Below are 16680 nucleotides of genomic sequence, written 5' to 3' on the forward strand. Positions count from 1 at the left end.
ACATTCAAGTAATCACTGTGAGGTATGTGAGCCCATGTTTTGTCAAACCGATTCCTTTTCTTATTGTTTCTTTAAAAACAAAGTTCTATTCAGATTCATGGCACAGGCAGAAGAGCAAAACAAAAATAAAGCCTCAGTCTCACATTTCCATTGTAGCTGGGAGCAATCGCTGTGCTAAACTTGTTACAAGCCCAGTGTGGGTTGGAATAACAGCCAATAATACATCAATAGAGCCATAAAGAATAGGACAGAGACAGAGGGAAAAAAACAACAGCGATAAAGACAATTCATTTTAATTATGGTGTAATAAAAAGGCAAAGGAAAACGAACTCAGATGTCCCTTTTGTGATCCTCACTTCACCAGTTTTATTTACATTTGTGTCCTTGTCAGCATTTCTAACACCTGCTTTGCAACAAAGCTTCTCGATTAGCATCTTCTTAAATGCACTGTCCTCATAAGGGTGCACACACAGAGGAGAGTGTATGGAAATCAAACCATGAAAGCAAGCTTGGCAGGCTCTAAATAACTTTCCTAATTTTCTTTATGTGCCAAAACATTTTTCAGAAACCATGATGCTGCCCAGATTATGTCCACCGGCAACATGCCCCCCCCCCCCCTTTTTTTTTTTTTGTTTAAATCCAGGAGCTGTTACACTACTACACTGTCACAGACAGGTGATGGATGGGAATTGTTAAGTATAGAAAGCTTTGAAATTGACAACAGGGAGAGACAGAGGAAGACAGCAGTTTTGAATTTGTTGCTGAAAAGTCCCACCACGTGCTTAAACTCTGTGAAATCAATAATTCCCGAGAATCTGCAGAGGCAAACTCTTTTTTGAATATAAAAATATTGACTATCATAACCAAGACCTCAAAGCATAAACTTAACAAAGTGCTTTGAATTAGCATAGCCATAAAAATCATGCTATCGATGCAAGAAAGACTATGAATAACTTCTCAGAATAGTCTTAAAATATATATTCACCTGACTAATAGCTTGCTGTATAGTACAGACCATTCAAGAACCTTGCGCTTCAGCTTCGGTGAGTGACCTTCTAGCATTTTAGACCAATACTTGTTAGCCAACATATGTATTTGTGCATTGCACCCATACAGTTTATGAATGTAGCTTGCTAACTAAGCTAACTAAGCTAATTGGTATTACTTCACAGCTTAGCACTCCACTATTTCATAGATATTAGGTAGAGTAAACATGAGTATGGTTGAAATGCATGTAGCTAGGCCTATCTTTTATACTGTCTGAAAGTTTTGTGGCATTGTTAGATGGTGGCCTGTGCTGTTATACTATCTTTCGAGGTAGTCAGAGGCTCAGTGTAGCAGCTGGCACACCATCAACTGGTGTAATTATTTCTAGTAAGTGCACAACTTTCCATGTTCATTTGAGAAAGCAGTACTCTGTTTAAATTCATGCATTTTGCAAATAGGTGTCTAATGTACTTAGTGGTCATAAAGTTGCACTGTTGGAAGTACCCAAACTGAGACACGAGTAACTACTCCTGTTAAGATTACAGTCGTACACATGCATGGCACATGAGTAGAACACAGGGTCTGTACATCACATTTCCTCAATCCTTCCAAATCTCAAGAAAAAAGTCTGCTTTGAAGCCTCTAAACCCCTCAGCGTGCCTGAGCTTACTGAGGACTAATGAGCGAAGCACCGTTCATATTTCCCACCGTTTCTATACCTCACTTAAAAGGCTCTGGGCAGTGTACCAGTCTGTGTTTGTATATTTACGGGTATATGATATGTGTGTAGATGCAAATGTTCTCTCAATGTACTCTGGTGTGCAACTAACCATAACTGTGCTCCACCAAGCATACAGGACAGTTTCTTTCACACTTAAGTGGCCACATGTTGTGACGGCAGTTGCGCCACATACCGCATTCTGCCTAGACAATATGGGCGATCTAATGCCAAGGGTCAAGCCTTATTTACTGGTGCGTGTTCGTGCGCGCTTGCACGTATGTGTGCGTGCATTTGTGCGTGGATACGTATTACTAACAAGCTGTGGCGACAAAATGTGTGCCATCTGTGCACACAGGAGATTTCACACTCGTGTTCATGTTTGAGTTGTGCCAGTATTCTCATCGGGGACACTGGCCAATCATCACAGGGAAGCAAAGAGCAACAAGCTCCAGCCTGTTAGCCAGTTACATACTGATTTTTAATAAAATATAGTGTCACACAGCAGGATAATTTGTGCACAACGCTCGTTTCTGTTCGAATTTTTTGAATAAAGATAAACAAGAAAGAAATCAAGAAATGTAGTGTTTCTTTTCTGGCAGGCAAAACTGATGTATCAACATTGTGAGTATAGTTTAGATCTGTAATTTAGAGGCTGATTTTTGCAGCAACATTTGTGACAAACAACTGAAATTGTTGTGATTAAAGGGTTTTCAGTGACTTTAAATTAGTCTTTGATGAGGTACGATCCAGCAGTGGTGACTCACGGGCGCTGATTCACTACAGGCATTTCTAATCCCTGCTTCCAGATGATTTGAGGACAGCTTGTGTCAGAACAATGAGTTATTCTGTATCGGCTGTTCACTTGGAATGAAACCTACAAAACCACAATGATGTGGGTGATTGAAATTTAAGAGTGGCACTGGCAGAGTACAATCTCACAGACTCACATAGTTTTTAAATCACCGCCTGATTCTGACAAGGGACTTCAAATGGAGCCACCTGTGAAAGACTCATTACAGCAGTGCAGCTTTTTGTGTCTTCCCTACTTTGCCGCTCTCTGCCGGCATCCCGATTGTCAATATCACAATTGCTTTAATACCGTAAGGGCCTGCTCATGTAGCATGCCTCAGCTATTGTCAAATATCTTCAATTTAGACACAAATTCAGCGCTGTGTCCATCCATTTTAGTCAGCAGCTGGTCTGCAGGAGTCCTGTCAGCACAGCTTGATTACTCTGTTTCACCTGACACCTTCAAGCCCCGACACAAGCGGCGAAAACAGCATTAAATGTAACCAGATCAATACCTCCAGGCAATTTGTCGCTCCATCCCCATCAATGCATAATTATATGCTCAACCCGTCCACCTCAATTGCATGTACAGTCCCTGACCTGCGCTCTAAGGGTTACGTCAGGCACATAAACACCTCGCGCTGCTCTTTCTCATCTCTCTGACAATCGTTATCGTGTTACTTGTCTCCACCGCCAACTCCCTGCCACATTTTATCTTTGTGCCGTCCCGTCCTCAGTCATCAAGAATGCAAATTGGGAGTGACAGAGCAATCGTGAATTCCATCACTGTGAGATGGAGTGAAGCAGCTTGGCCAAGACCTATGAGAGAGAGAGAGGGTTTTAGTGATTAAAGTCTTTGGTGTCACTGGTTGAAAGTCATTTTGCGTGCGTGTCTGGTAATAGTCGTCATCTATAAATCTCTATAAACACAAGTTTGAACCCTTAGAATAAGCTTCAAATCGGCACAAGCTTTACGCCTTATTCCGACATTATGATACTAAGCGTGATGCACTGTAAATGAACATGAACCTTACTACATTTAGCAATGGGGATAGTATTTATATCTGTTGATGCCTGCAGCCATATCAGCATTGAACACTGACAAATCTAATATCACAATCCCTCTGATCCCAAATCATGTCTTTCTACAAATACCCACGGATACATTTGGGCAATCATTCTTGTGCGTCTGTGTGTGTGAGTGTGTGTCTGTGCTGTGTTTAGAAAATCTGTACAGTCATTTCAAATCCTAACCACACAACATCCACATGCTGTCTAATGCAGCCCTATACAGCTCTCCCCGCCCCCATCTCTGCCCTCAGGTGCACTGAGGCAGAGAGCAGAATGGAGCAGAGCCGTGTGCGGTGACAGTGACATCCATCGCATGCAATGAATAATCAATGAACACCATCTGGTGCATACAACAGGGGAGCACAGCTCCAATCGTTTTCTCCGGGATGCCTTTCTCGATTCACCCCCCTCACTGTCTCTCAGTTTTTCACCTGTTCTCTCGCCTTCCTTTCCCCACTTTTCCCACACATATTCACACAGTCACTGTTTCATTGTCTTTTCAATCTGCATCCACGCCCTGTTCTCCACCCATCGCCAGCTCTAACACCTCACCTACAGTAAGTGGCCTCTGTGAAGGGCTAACCATTGCACCCCTCATTTGAATTCAGCAGTAGAAATCCTATTCAGCTAATAACGTGACCTGTTGCCCTTCAAAGGACATTTGCCTTTATGATTTATAGTAACTGAATAGCTTATTAGACGTAATACTATAGAGGTACTCCAATAATATAATATAAAGCAGGGGTGTCAAACTCATTTTAGTTCATGGGCCACATATAGCTTAATTTGGTCTGAGGTGGGGCAGAGAAGTAAAACCATTATTGAGTAACTAAAATGGAAAAATCTCCTCTTTAAATTTCTCTTCTCTTCAGTGTAAAGATTGATGATCAGCGAGCCGTTTACAAAAATGGAAACGCCAGAAAGACGTTAAGACAAATTACTGAAATAATACAGCTCAGTTTTTTACATTCAGAGCATCATTACGTTTACGTTACAATTTACAGATCGCAGGCATGAAAGTTTCACATGTAGAGTTTTGCAAAGTAAAAACAGCATTTGAAGTCTCTATGATTCAAAACCAAATCGACTCACTCCGCAGTCATTAATGTTCAATGCAGTCCAGTGCAATTTCTGCAGTTTGCAAAGCCATATAGTCGGTCAAACTCCCAGGCAGCATGGTTTGACATCCTGATCTAAAGGTTCGGGAAAACTTCTTTTCTCTCACACTTACTAAGACCGACAGCACGATTCTTTCACTACTCCATTTCCATTTTTTTCCTTCAATTTATCGGTTTCATTTATAGCTTCAGAAATTAAGCAATAATACTTGCACTACTGCCTTCAGTGAACGGGCAGATTACCATTTTACATTTGCATCAGACCCTGTCTGATAGCAGACTTCTGTGCCCCAATCTTCAGTCAGAATTAGCTTTCTGTTTTTGTCTACAACTCCTCTCTGTTTTCATCCCCTGCAGTACATCCAGAACTGCTGTCCTAACATCAGCCTCCCTAAATCCTCCTACATCAACCATCCTTTTTTATTCTCTCTGTCAAAAGCTGTATCACGCTCAGAAACCCCCGATAGAAGTGCATCTCACGATCTGGCAAATTATTTATCTTTAAAGTTAAATTGAATTTAATGGGCAGTTTAGAGGTCAGAATGTCTATAAAAACTGATGTTTCTCTGTGTAATATGTAGGTAATGTTTGCAGCTGCTAAGAAGTGCCATTATTGATTAGAGGATTTCTTTTCTAAGCTAACTTTAGCTAGTGTTGCTCACTGCTGGCGCTGTAGGGGAGCTGTAGGATTTGAGGAAAGGGGATCAGAGGAGAGCATAAACATCACATATTTGGATTTTCACAGCAAATTCAACCCTTCACATAAGAATCAGTCCACAGCCTGTTGGAGGCAGATAGCTTTTTTTATTTGGTGCAATCCTTTCACACATTGGAAATAAAAGCAAAAAAAGCTTGCAAGACGTCAAAATTCCTACAGTGAGAACCTTTATATGCCTCCCTCTGGGTCTACAAAATCATGTTGTTCACGTCATCCCACTTTTTCTTCTTCTAACTCTTAGGCTTCATTATTAATTTAAAAAATGCCAGAAAAGGAGGTCACGGTGCAAAGTATTTATTTGACTTTTTTAAAAAAACATATTGCATAGCAGGCAGAATATAGACAGAGTTTCAACAATTTGTTTAATCAATTTTAAATAATGCTTTTTATTTTTTTTTATTTTTTTGTTGTTTTTAATGTCTCTGTAAAGCACTTTGAATCACCCTGTTGTTGAATTGTGCTATATAAATAAACTTGCCCTGCCTGGCCTAACCAGTCTGATTTGATCTTAATAAACAGTGGATGGTCTTATGTAAAACCACAGCACTAACTACAGCTCACACATATCTATAAATTAGTTAATGTAAAATAAGCTTCAGCGTGTCATCTTTAATAGCATCACCTGTGGTATCAGGACAGGCAATATAACACAAGAGAGGGACGTAAGACAAACATCAGCAAAAAATCAACTGAGTCTGAAAACATTGTCAGAAACACAAGTGATGCTTGCATCTATGCTAGGGACAGAGTTTATATTTGAAGAGCACATCGATTAGTCCACACTGACATAGCTACCCTGCTTGCAACAAAAAATAGGTCAGACTACATTTTTCCAATGGACAATCCTTTCCTAAACTCAACCTAAAAAGGCTGATGAAGTCAACAAAAAAGTTTACACATCAACTTGCAAATTTAACATTTTACAGCTACAAATGGTACGATTGAGAAGAATGATTTGTCTTGTACTTGTTACGGTCCTGGGCCTTGGAGAGAGTGAGACTACCCTTTTGTGCTTATGCAAATCTAAGTGTGCCAGGACTCGTGGATGACTGGCTGCTGGGAGTCCTGTGCCAGCCTTCTTTTATGCAGATCAGTGTGCCAGACCTCGCAGACGATTGGCTGCCTGGAGATCCCATGACCACTCCATGACCAATTGACTGGCTGATTGTCTGCACCTGGGAGTATAAAAGGCTGAAGATCCTTCACACTAGGGGGGATTGCTGCTCTGAAGTGAACATGCAGTGTCCTCCTCGTCTGCTTTGCATGTGAAGCTTGTTTGTTAAACCTGTTTGCTGTGTTGCTCTTTGTTTAAACCTGGTATACAGCTAAACTTAGTTTATTAGAGTGTTGTGATGCTGGCTTGCCTTAGTTAACCCTTAGCTTTTACTCTTGCCTGTTTTTTTCATTGTGTATTAATTGTTTTCCTGGTGGTCTGTTGAACAGCCCCGTCGGTTTTCAGTTTAATGTTTGTAATAAAACCCCTTATTTACTCAAATTTCGTGAGAGGGCTTGTGTATGTTTCTCCCCTCCTGTCGCCTAGCAGAGGGGGTCGTAACATACTGCCTGCCTTGTGCTGAAATGCACGAGACTCGTAAGTACGGAAAGCTCAACAGGTGCGGTGTCGGTAAGCCCGGCCCTACGGGGCTTTGAAAAAAGGTTTGAATTGTTGGAATTCCTTAAAATTTTGCCCAAATTTATAATTGGGTACAAAATCTTCCACTTCTGACTAGCATGCCAGGTAAGATTTGTTACAACCAGACCTTGTTTGCCTTCAAAACTTCCTTAATTCATCGTGGCATAGATTCAGCAAGGTTCTGGAAACAGTCCTCAGAAGGTTTGATCCATATTGACATGATCGCATCACACAGTTACTGCAGATTTGTCGACTGCACATCCATTATGAAAATCTCCTGTTCTACAAGATCCCAAAGGTGCTCTATTGGATTGAGATCTGGTGACTGTGGAGGTCAGGAGTACAGTGAAGCACTGTCATGTTCAAAAAACCAGTTTGAGATGATTTGAGCTTCGTGACATAGTGCATTATCCTGCTGGGAGCAGCTGTCAAAAGATGGGTACACTGTGGTCATAAAGGGATGGACAAGGTCAGCAACAATATTCAGTGACATTTAAATGATGCTCAGTTGGTGATGAAGGAATCACAGATTAAGAACAAACTATTCCCTACACACTACTACGTCCCTACGCCATTATTACTACCTGGGAGTATTGTGACACGGTGGCTCCATGCATTCATGTTGTTTATGCTAAATGCTGTCCCTGCCACCTGAATGTTCCAGACAAACTCGAATCTCATCAAATAAGGCAACAATTTTCCAATCTTGTCCAATTTTGCTGAGCATGTGTGAAGTGCAGCCTCTGTTTCCTATTCTTAGCTGACAGGAGTGACGCCCAGTGTGGTCTTCTTCTTGCGTAGCCAGTCTCCTTCCCAGTTTGACATGTTGTGCACTCATAGATGCTTTTCTACATACTTTGGTTGTAACAAGTTATTTGAGTTGCTCGTTTGAGTTACTGTTGCTTCCTCCCAGCTCAAAGTCATTCTCCTCTGACCTCTGGCAACAACAAAGCATTTTTGTACAGAGAACTGCTGCTCACTGGATATTTTCTCTTTTTTGGACCATTCTCTGTAAACCCTAGAGATGGTGGTGTGGGAAAAACCCAGTCGATCAGCAGTTTCTGAAGTCCTCAGAGCAGCCCGTCTGGCACCAAGAACCACATTCAAAGTCATTTAAAATCACGTCTCTTCCCCATTCTGATGCTCAGTCTGTACTGTAGAGTCGCTGCTGTGTGATTGGCTGACATAAGTATTGACAAACTGTTGAACAGGTGAACCTAATGAAGGGGCCAGTGAGTGTGTATGAAGGAATGATAGGTGGAGGTTTTTGCAGTCTTCTCAGTTCTCTGGTGTGATTAGACTGCCCGGGCCAAGCCCCAGAAGATATAGCCTCAAATTTGATCTCTGCCAATTTGATTAGGTTCAGGATTGTCTCTAAATTGCTGAGGAAGCTTGAAAAACTGTCTAGGAACATTAGTCATACTGTCAGACTTTGACAGAAATAAAATCATATCTTCAAAAACAAAACAAAAAAACACAACCCATATACTAATAAAAAGAAAGATATTGCTGACAATAAGATGCTTAGATTCACGCTGCTGAATGCCAAGTCTTTTGGGATGTAATGCCAACAGACAATAGCAAAGTGTCTGTTTTGATTTAGATAGCATTGAAAGCATAGCATGAAATTGTATTTGTTTTTACAAGCCTACATTAAGCCTAACGTCCTCTTCTTCAGCTGTAGCGGCATGTCAAATTCTCATATTAGTTTTCATGGTGTTCTTTAAGACGCAGTTTTAATTTGTTATATGTTATTTGTCCCTTGTTTTCTTTTTTTCATCAACAGTTACAAAGCAGAAGACAGAAAAACCCTAGGAAATGTGAATACGTGCACAACAGGAAAAAGAAAATTAGGGATGGCCAAAGATATCAAACCAGTTGGAATAATCAGCCTCCCAAATTGAAAGATGTGCAAAATGTGGGAAGGCAAGCAAAGGCTTCATTAGCCCCAAGGCTAAAGGGAACACTCAGCCAGCCACAGAAAAGTGCTCTGAGAATTTTGTGGAAGCTAATCAAGTCAGCGTGCACGGCTTTAATTTCATACTGCAGAAAACAGGTGTGATTTTGTTTTATATTGTGAAAAATATCTGTTTTGGAGCCTCGCTAATGAAGAGAGGGACACCCGGGATGGTAAACTGTAGCACAGCTGAGATCTGTCATCCAGGCAACCCGATGCAAATGCATGTAAATTGGAGCCCTTTATTTTGCTGCTGAAATAAAACTCTATTCAGAACCAGCTCCTTCTTCAATGCTTTTCACAATGCAAAGATAAACTGCGCTAGGACTGAAAGGAGATAGAGTTGCTTGCATAAGTTTGGGGTGGAAAAGCCTCATGAACCCTCTGCAGGCTGCAGATATTATCTTATGGAAAAGTACAGACTTTAGCAGAGGATAGGGTCACGCTACAGAAACAAAGAGAGAAAGAAAGAGCATATGTCTACTACACAATGTGCACCACTCAGTAGTAGCAAAAAATCCAATTCTACTCACTTCAGGCACAACATTAAATACATCTAGCCTTAAATTTTTAAAACATCTAATGGATAAACTCATTTTTGAACAGCCCCATGCCTCTATTTTAATTTTCTTTTTGCTGTATAACATATTAGTTTATACTATCCATCTGTTTTAAGAAATCTTATTTTAACAGCAAATAATCAAATGCTTCCCATTTGTGTGTGTGTGTGTGTATCATTTTATGTAAGAAATGCATCTTGATTTACTTATGTTTTATGCCAAATGAATTAATTCATCATCATGTTGAAAACAAGCAACATCTTTGATGCTTGTTATCTCCTTTGCGGCAGGTTTACCAGAATAAACATTCTGTTATCCCTTTAGATTTTATCTGCATGTCATTCAGTTCCAAGCTTCTGCACCCAAATCAGTTTTAAGGTGATATGATCACCACTGAAGGGCAGGATCAAGGATGTTTGTTGAATAGAGCTCAGGGGCTTTATAATTTAGGTACAGCGTGGAATCACATGCAGGGCCTGTAAAAGCTCGTCTGAAACACGGATTCTTTAATGTAATCTTCTGCTCGGTAAAGCAAAAGGCAATCACACAATTAGCAAAGTACTTTTAAGAAAGGGCTCGACCTCCCCCTCAAAATATGATTGCCCCTGACCAAGGCCAATGGACTAGAGTACTAGTAATCTTACAATGTATTACTCCAGCAGATGAAATGCACTTTTAATGCACTTATACTTAATTTAAGCATTCTGTGGCATACTCCTTTCTTCTTCTATTCTGCTTTATTTTGGATGCACTCTGTTATTACAGATAAAGCTACATATAATTGAATGCTTAAGCTGCAGCCTTAAAGTTACGTAAATACCTAATCCAATTTTAAAATGTATAGAATTCTGAAAAAGGGTCAAATTATTCGTTTTGCCATTTTGCAAAACTGTTATTAAATCTAAAACTGTTTTCAGGTTCGTGTGCTATTTCACTTAAAATAGCACAGGGCCTTGCTTTAACTCCTCTCCGTGCTCCTGTCCTGAGAAAATCCTAGACTAGGCATCATTCTGCTTTATAAAATATACATAATGATATGAAAACGACAGAAGAAGAGAAACTATTTCTGTGCACTTCTTGTATAACACGAGGAAGCTGAGATAGATAGCAACGGTCAAATTTTATTAGCTAAAAGCTGGAAAATCCAGTAATGATAAATTCTGCGACGACAAAGTCACCTTTTTTACGATGGGCTTGCCAATTATATTAAAAGAGATAAAAGTGTTATTCCTTGCCGTAAATAAAAAAAAATTCCTCATTTAAAAAAAAAAAAGACTCGTGTCTTAAATTTATTAGAGATCTTTGATTTCTAAATAGCATCCTAAAAAGGTAGTTAATGAAATGTACAGTGGGGGAAATAATTATTTGATCCACTGCTGAATTTGTAAGTTTGCTGACTTACAAAGAAATTAATAGTCTCCAATATTTATGGTAGTTACGTTTTAAAGGAAAGAAACAAAGTATCAACCAAGTAAGAAGAACCAAGAAGTATGTGATCTCCTACAATTCAGCCAGAATTGTGTGTGTCACATGCACACACAGTTGCTTTGTGTGCATGTGACACACACATTACAATCAATCAATCAATCAATCAATCACAGATAATCCTGATGTTACGAAATCAGCTTCTTTCATTCCAACCTTTGCACCACCATGGACAACACCAAATAGCTATTGGGGACAAGATTGTAGACCTGCACGAGGCTGGTGATCTGGAGCTCCATGCGAGACCTTGACTCATGGAGTGAGAACGATCATGAGAGACGATTATGTCTAATCCAAAACTACAAACTTCCTTCCCTTAGCCAGAGCATTGAAGATGGAACATTTTTTACAGCATGACATAAAAGGAGCAGTTATTGACTCAATCCTATAGAAAATCTGTGGAGGGAGGTGAAGATTAAAGATGCCAAGCAGAAGCCAAGAAACCAAAATGATTTAGAGTTTCTGTAAAAAGGTGTTGGCCAAAATCCCTGAGATGTGTGCAAAGCTGGTGACCATCTTACTGCAGTAATTGCCAACAGGGTTTTCTCCATCAAGTGCTGAGTCTTGTTTTAATTGTGGATCAAAAACTTTTTTCCCTCAATGACATGTAAATCAATTCAGAATGTGTTTTTTTTCTGGATTATTGCTTGATATTCTGTCCCTCTCCATTAAAATAAAAAAAAACTTTATAGTAGCCAAGGAATTAAATAATTACTTGTTTTTCTGTTCTTTTTTAACGTATTTTTTTTTATTATAAGAGTTTATAATTAACTGTTACTATAAACAGGTGGACCTGCAGGGACTCCTGAGTGTGTGATATACATGGCAAAGCTGCTCCTCTTGTCATTTACACAGCCGCGACTGTGTGCTAGTCTTCTGTTTGGTGCCAAGTACTATTCCAAAGAGACAGGGATTTGCCTTTAATTAATTTCTTGAATGAGTGAGCACAGTTTAATGGTTGTTTCCTTCCTGTCCAGAGGTGATAACAACAAAAGGCTATTTTTTTAACACTGTCGTATAAATTAACCTGGCCGTGGTCAATTTTGATCGAATGGGATTTATTTTGTGTGTGTGTGTAAACAATACCATATAAAAAGGTGAAGACATCATTTCTGGTTATCAAAAATTGGCAATAAAACTAAACATTTATAGAAGGTTTTTAACTGCAAATGCAGCCTACAGTAAAAGGCACATCTTTATTACTGCTGCAGAAAATAGAAATGTCACCCTTTGTGACCTACTCGGACCTCGCTTTCGCAAGGAAAGAACTTCCAGAGGGAAAAAAAAACAAGAGTTGGGACTTGTCTTGCCCTAAAATTCACAAGGGCAAACTGCTGAGTTGTGCCTACATTTGCCTGTTCAGGCTGATCTGGCATACAGCCCCTCAAAGGCTGGCAGACACAAAACCAATATGACTGCAAGACAGGAGAAGAAAAACAGTCCTTTGTGTTTAGTTAATCCCAAATGTCCCATCGGTCTGAAATGATTTCAGCGTTGGCTCTTGGCTTTAGATTATGAGGAAAGGGTTGCCAGTTCCCTCGCCATCTGAATGCTTATGTTTTCTATGGAATAAACGTATGTCACCAGCCACAGAAACAATACATCACCATGTGCTACCAGTTACACCCACAAAGGCAAGAAAATAACTTAATATATACAATCATTTGAAAAAGAGCGTTTTCACAATACTCTGTGCAGTTCTGTGAAAGACCAAGTACACAAAATGATTGAATAGCTTGTAGAAACACCTTTAGCTGCAATAACTTGAAGTAATCATTTCCTGCTTGACTTTATCAGTCTCTCAGCCATTTCTGGAGGAATTTTGGTCCACCATTCTTTATAGCATTGCTTCATTTCACTGAGGTCATTGTAAGCATTCATTTATACACAGCTCTTTAAATCTGGATTAGGTCTGGGCTTAATTCTTTTCTCTTTCAGTAATTCTGTCGTAGAGTTACTGGAGAATCATTGCCCTGTTGCATGACCTAATTTGGGCTAAGTTTTATCTAGCAGACAGACGGCCTTGCATTTGACTCTACAATACTTTGGTATACAGAGAAGTCCATTGTGTTCAGTGTTACAAAGTGTCCAGATCCTGTGGCTACAAAGCAAGCCCAAATCATCACCCCTCCATCACCATGATTGACAGTTGGTACAAGGTGTTTGTGCTGATATGCTGTGTGTAGTTCGGGCCAAACCTTGAGCCCTTTTGCTTTGTTTGTCCGAAGGACATTGTTCCTTCCAGAAAGGCTTGTGGTTTGTTCAGATGCCACTTTGTCATGCTACCATGTTCTTTTTTAGGGAGAAAAGGCTTACTTGGTCAGGCTCCTTATATTCGTAACTGGCTAACTCTGGCAGGTAGAATTTGAAATATAACCAGTGTTGGGACTAACGCGTTATTAAGTAACGCGTTACAGTAACTACGTTATTATTGTGGTAACGAGCACGGTAACTAGTTATTATGCCAAAATCAGGAACGCGTTAGTCGTTACTGGGATTTAGATAGGGTCGTTACTCGTTACTTCGTGTGGTGGCTATCGCGGAGCTTCCACAGATTCAGTAACATTAGCAAGTGGTGGAGGCCAGCAGGTGGATGAAGGAAAAGGGACGCAGAAGGAAAAGAGACCCGAGGCGGCCGCCGGTCCAAGTGTGAACTGAACTTCAGGTAAGAAGTTATGACCTGCAGTCTCTCTGGGTCAGATATGAACCAAGTTTAGTTGGAGTTTATTTTCGTTATTCTGACTTTTTCCATACTGCGTGCTAGCTAGCATGACGGAGTTTCTATACAGCTGGGTGGTGCTATGAAGTTAATGATGTTGAACTTTATTTTGTTCATAAGTTATTAGAGTTGCCAACCGTCCCGTCTCGTATTCAGAGAAAATATTACGCGTTTCTTATTGAGGTGAAAAGGAACAGTTTGTCCCGTAATTCAGCTACAATGAAAAAGACACAAAGCTGGAGTTATTCTGTGTCTTTACGCTGCACAGCTGATCTTCTTCTCTCATTCTCCCCCCTCCCTCTCCCGTTTCTACTTCAATCATGAAACTGATCAATGATCAGCTGATCGGCTTTTCCCTCTTGTTTATTTATCGCCCACTTTGCGCCAGAAAGAGGAAACCAGCGGATGTCGCGGTAAACAACAGCAGCATGTTTAAGCTTGATCAGCTGTTGTTAGAATTTATTTAATATTAATTTCTAGTATCAGCTGATGTTTGCTGGAGCCACAGCTGTAAAGCTGCTGGTCATGATATGGTTTGGTTATGTGATGAGAGGGAAACATGAAGATGAAACCAGGAGATGTCCTTACTGGATCATCAGAGCTGAACAGGTGATGGAGAAACAGGTTTACCTTTTAGGTGACATGAATGAGTTGAAGGGAAGTTATGAACTGTTTCTGAGAGACAAATAACACCAGGATCCTTTTCTAAGTAGCTGACAGCTGGTAACTGTGCAGGGGCGGGTCTAGCAAAGTGTTGCCAGGGGGGCCAGGTAGGGCATTAACAGGGAAAGGGGGGCACAAAGAAATACTTTTCTTTCTTATTCTCATTTAAAATGTCTAGCTTTTAAAAAATAATTATCTGAATCTTACAACAAACGATTGATAGATTGATGCATATATACCATCAAAACAGTGTACATCACTGTCACAACAGTGTTTATTTTCATTCAAAGGCTTTATGATTTTTCCTATAATGGTGGGCCGGTCTCTAGTCAAAATGCCCAGGACGATTTTCTGTCCCAGTCCAGCTCTGTATGCAGCTCATCTGCAGTCTGGTGTTGCCTACATCTTCCTATTCAGAAGGCAGAATTTCCGAGTTCTGAGTACAATCGAAAGCACCACGACTGCAGTTTTTGTGTTGGATGTAAAAGGCGCACATGGCGCTGTGACGTAGGCTAGAATCATGGCAGCAGTCAATGACGGTCCAGGCGTGGGATTTCTCTCGTGGAAATATGCACATTATCTTTTCCTTTCTATTGGTAGGTGGCACAGTGCACTTGTGGCAAGTAAGCAAGCTAGAAGACTGGCAAAGTTATGGAAGCAACACATTAACAAGAGAATTCTGAGTAAAACCAAAGTTACTTTCCCTAGTAACTAGTTACTTTGAAAGTAACGAGTAACTTGCAGTAACTGAGTTACTTTTGAGAGAAGTAACTAGTAATGTAACTAAGTTACTTTTTTAAAGTAACTTACCCAACACTGAATATAACTATTAGTTTTTTTTACAGTTTGCTGGGACGTCCACATCTGTGGAGGATGTAGCTTTGTGTATTCACACCTCCAGACCAGCAAACTGCAAAACTTGCTGATGATCAGTTCATTAAACGTGTTCTTGGTTTAGATTCCTGTGAAAACTGTCATGTCTGAACTTTTAACTTATTTAATTCATAAACTGAAACAGACCTGAGCCTTTCTGTGACATTCACCTTAACATGATGATATACAGTGTCTTTAAACCCCTCTCTTCCACACTCCTGCTTTTATCCTTGTCTAATTACAGAAAGTCGAGCCACATTCCCTCTGCTCCCTGGGGTGGGAGCTGCCATCACGACTGACCTCTCCGTATAAGAAGGAAAAGGATAGCAACAGCGGCATCAGGTTGTTTTAATTAGTCTTTTTCTTAAAATGTACAATTTTCAAACTCCACACTGAAACCGCTCTGTCTTGGTATCCCCTTTTTTCAAAGTAAAATTAACTGAAGTGAAACAATCAAAGCAAACAGTTGCTGCTGCTTTGGCAAACGTGCAGGACCATCAGACGAGTTTGTAGTTAGAAATAAACAGAAATATAATAAACACTGCTCCCCATAGGGTCACAGTTAAAACAATGAAAAATACCTCTGTTATGAAGCAAACGTTTGGCAGAGTTGTCCGACTGAGAGGTCTAGGCCTTTTATCTCTAGACTATCCCACACGCGACACTAGATCCTCAAAGGTGATAGTATAAGGTTGTAACTCTTGGGTATTTTCTTTTTCAATCTCTCCCTTCACATAATCTAATGTCCCAGAAAATAGATTTGCCTTGTATGCATTTATATTACTGTATGAATACCAGTTAGGCATGAGAAAGACCTTCATGTTTAAGCCTTTTTGAGACATTTTTCTGTATTATGAACTCACTTCAAACATTATTTACATCCTGGAAACAGTTACTTAACATATACTAATGTACTAACCCATTTCGAAAAAAGTTGGGAAGTTGTGTGAAATGTAAATAACAACAGAGTACAATCTTGCAAACCTATATTTTATTCAGAATAGAAACTAAAATCAAGTCAAAGATTTAAACTGAGATTGACTGACAGTGAGTCCTTCTCTTAATATAAGCGGCATCCATGTTTCCCAAAAAACATGTTTTCAAAGTTAAATTCGCGTGACTGGAGGACAGTTTTCCATTTTACCTCAGTCCATTTTAAATGAGCTTTGGTCCAGAGAAGACAGCAGCATTTCTGGATCATGATCACATATGGCTTCTTTTTTGCATAACAGAGCTTTCACCTGCGTTTGTGGTTGGCACGGTGAACTGTGTTCACAGACAGTGATCTCTGGAAGTCTTCCTGAGCCCACGCAGTGATTTCCATGACGGAACCATACGTGTTTTTAAAGCACTGCCACCTGAGGGCCCGAAGGTCAGGCGCATTCA

Source organism: Simochromis diagramma, unplaced genomic scaffold (assembly GCF_900408965.1).
Source record: "Simochromis diagramma unplaced genomic scaffold, fSimDia1.1 OVJJ01000596.1, whole genome shotgun sequence".
Taxonomy (NCBI): Eukaryota; Metazoa; Chordata; class Actinopteri; order Cichliformes; family Cichlidae; genus Simochromis; species Simochromis diagramma.